The following is a 3,541-nucleotide window of genomic DNA, read 5'->3' as shown; positions in this document are numbered from 1 at the left end:
AGGTGCACCCCGCTTCATCGATCCTGTTGTCGAAATAAGTGGCCCAACGACTTTTCCCGCGAAGATTCCCGCCTCCTGACGGCTGCGACGGACTGCTGCCCTGACTGTAGACCTGTTTTGGCGCCTGGCGTAGACCTTGGTACTGCGAGACGATTGACGGGCCATCCTGGTGACGCCATCGATCTTTGAGTTAAGTATTTGTGGGTCGCTCCCAGAGTCGTTAGTTGTGGTTGCTTAGTTGTTGCATGGTTCCATTGCATTTGTCGTTCTTAGTACTTGGTTCTTGGTTGTAATATTTGACGCCTGCAGACGCCAAAAACTGAGGGTTTTGTTCATTGCTGGGACTTGGTAAATCCCGTAACCCTTGAAGTTTGTGAAACTCAGCTAGTGTGCGAGATGCCTAGCCGTAGTACTTTGTTCAGTTGTTTTCGTTGTTGTGGTACGGATTCCCGACTGGAGGATTCATGTCCGATACCTCCGGTTGGAACTCCCACTTATGAGCTCTACAGCAAACACGGACTAGGTCCGATTACTTTTAATGAATACTGGATCCGCTACACAAAAAAATATGGTGTCCTTAGTTGGCCACCTCATGGTAGTTTCGAGACCCCGATCTTAGATAATCTCGAGACTAAATTATTTAAGAAGAAATCAAGGCCGGCCATGTTTGATGCTTTTCAATTGTGGCGTAAAGAAGCCAAACAGAGAGAAATCAGACTGTTAAAACGTAGCCAGAGAGATGGTGTTGCTACAACTGTAAAGAAAGCAGAGCAGTTTCAGCGAGATAAGGAGGATAAGGAAAAGGAAGTCTTTGATAGATTGCAACGTATGTCTGTCGATAAGTGCTATCCTGCTTTACCGGCGGATACGGACAAAAAGGAGGAAGGTATTGAGGACCCTTTAATGTCTTATCTTATGAAATCACCACCTCCGTACGCACAGGATACCGCAGTTCCTGTGGTTCCTCCTGTACCTGTCCCCCAACCAGCTCCTGTCCCTGCACTTCCCGCTGTTCCTGCCCCTCTACCTGCTCCTGTCCCTACTGCTCCTCCACTCGTACTTCCTCATACTCCTGCTCCCGCTGTCTCTACTGTTCTGGTTTCTCCTGCCGTTCCTTCTGTTCCTGGTACTTCTCTTGTTACCCCTCTGGGCTATTCTTTGTCTCCGTCTGTTCGACGTCGTACTCCTTCTGTAGCTGCTAACTTCTTTACTTCTCTTGGACCTATTCTTGAGTCCGCTGGTTCGAACGGTCCTCAAAGACGTAGTCAGCTTCCTGATGGTAGGGAGCGCGACTTATTGTGTAATATGGCTATGGGTTGGGTGAGATGTCCTGCTAGGAATGCTCCACGTGCGGTATTGAAAACGTTTGAACAATTCAATATACCGACACAAAGATTTGTTTTTGAAGAAATGTGCAAAGCTTTACGTGACCTAATATCGGCTGACGCATCTGACGATGTAATGACTGCTTTGACTAATCTGCAGCTTCAGTTCTCGAGTGGAATGATCATAGGTACCAATGTTCGACGTGCAGTCGAGCAATTACTGTCCCTTCGTCCTTCTATGATGCCTCGAGCATTGTTTGTCGAAGATATTGAGGGACCGCTAGATGTACCTGGTCAGTTTCCTATGCGTGAAGTTCCTCCAGTATGGATGCCAGCTAATCCTCAGGCTCAGCCCCCGATCTTGGCACATTTCCAGAGAGTGTGGATACACCTCCCATGGAAAAGATCAGAAGTTTTGCAGGTAAAGCAATCTTTGCCTGACCCTCGCAAAAATCCTGCAGGGTACTATAAAGAATTATCGCAGCTTGTAGATGCTACGATAATGAATCTTGCCGATATCGATATGCTGTTTGGCAATGTCGTACCGCAGCCGGTATGGGCAAAGATTCGTCAAGAAAACCATGCGGTGGAATTAGGTGATGATTGGGCTGCTCTTATCGCGGCAGACACACGACAAGTTGGTGGGGCTAAACCCGAACAGCTCATTACCGATCTCCCTCAGAGAATAATTACTCTAATGAAAACGCTTATGCCAGCCATGAGGGTAAATTGGGACAAACTGTCCGCTTGTAAGCAAAAGAAGGATGAGAGTGTCTCGGATTTCTTCACGAGATTCGAGGAGGCTTTCATCGACCACAGCGGTCAAGATATGGGTACCGAAGGTGGTCAGAGGTTGTTTGTGGACAAATTTGTTTCCAATTTATTGCCTGACTTGAGTAACAAATTAAAAAATTCCGAGAGTGCGTGGGCTGTTTCTACTTCGGCTCAGATATTGGCTACGGCTCAATATTATGAGAATAGGGAGAAAGAGGAGAACGATCGTGCTGACAAGAAGACGAAAGAACTCAAAACTAAAGTGTTATTGCAACAGGCGTATCCTCCGCGTTCGAATCAGAATGATTCACAGCAACGTAATAGATCTCAGCCTCAATCAAATAGGTCACAACCACGAAATGATTCCCCCTCACAAAGATCGTCGTTAGGGTACAATCAGTGTGCCTACTGTAGACAGGAGGGTCACATAAAATTCAACTGCCCCGTTTTGAATGAGCGTTATAGTGGTAACACATCTAGAGGAGGTCGTGGTGGTTCTCAACAGACATCACGTGGTAGGGGTCGTGGTGCTCAGAACGATCGTTCCACTAACACTACTGACTCCAATAATTGTTTTGATCAGCGTGGATCGTCGCAAGGGCGATCTGCTCAGTATAATGTAGATGATTATTACGTCGATCATGGAAATGACGACGGTAATTACTAGGACAGCCATGGACAAGGAGAGGGAGTGGTATCAGTTCCGGTTGATCAGAGAGGGCCTTACGTCGCAGTTGCCACCTCGGGCGTCGTTGAGCCTTTTCTGTTGGACACTGGTGCGGCGAAAAGTTCCATAATGCACTCGAAACTCCCTGGCGCACCTTTGTCTGGCTTAACAAATGTTTCCGTTGGATTCTCTGGCGCCCCTGTTAGCAATCCAGTTTCACGCCCTTTGTCTCTTACAATTGGGCCACGTGAGCTCGATGCCCCGTTGATTTTAACCACTGGTAGTGGTGAAAATCTTTTGGGACTGTATTTGTCAAACGTTTGTATGCGACTTTGTATTGTTCTCCTGCGGGAGTGAAGCTTACTTTGGGTGAGAGAGTTATCTCTCCAATGTACTTGTCTCTCGATAAGCTTCCACCGGAATTGAGTTCTCTTCCTGCATCTTTATGGGCAACAGGTCCCAATGATGTGGGCCTGCTTGACATCTCCCCTTATGTTGTCCATTTGAAGTCTAATGTGCGGTTGCCACGTATTCCCCAGTATCGTATCTCTCTTGATGGTGAACGAGCATTGTTGGCGATCATCTATGATTTGATCGAGAAAGATGTTATTGAGGAGACGCGGGGAAACGTGTGTAACAGTCCTGTGTTGCCTGTTCTGAAACGTACTGATCCTTTGAAACCACCTGTCTATCGTTTTGTTATCGATTTACGGGAGGTACATAAAATTGTGATTCCTCAGTTCCCTGTTGTGCCCGACATCACGGCGCTACTGAC

Source organism: Lissotriton vulgaris, unplaced genomic scaffold, assembly GCF_964263255.1.
Source record: "Lissotriton vulgaris unplaced genomic scaffold, aLisVul1.2 SCAFFOLD_464, whole genome shotgun sequence".
NCBI lineage: Eukaryota > Metazoa > Chordata > Amphibia > Caudata > Salamandridae > Lissotriton > Lissotriton vulgaris.
This window is presented reverse-complemented; position numbering follows the sequence as displayed.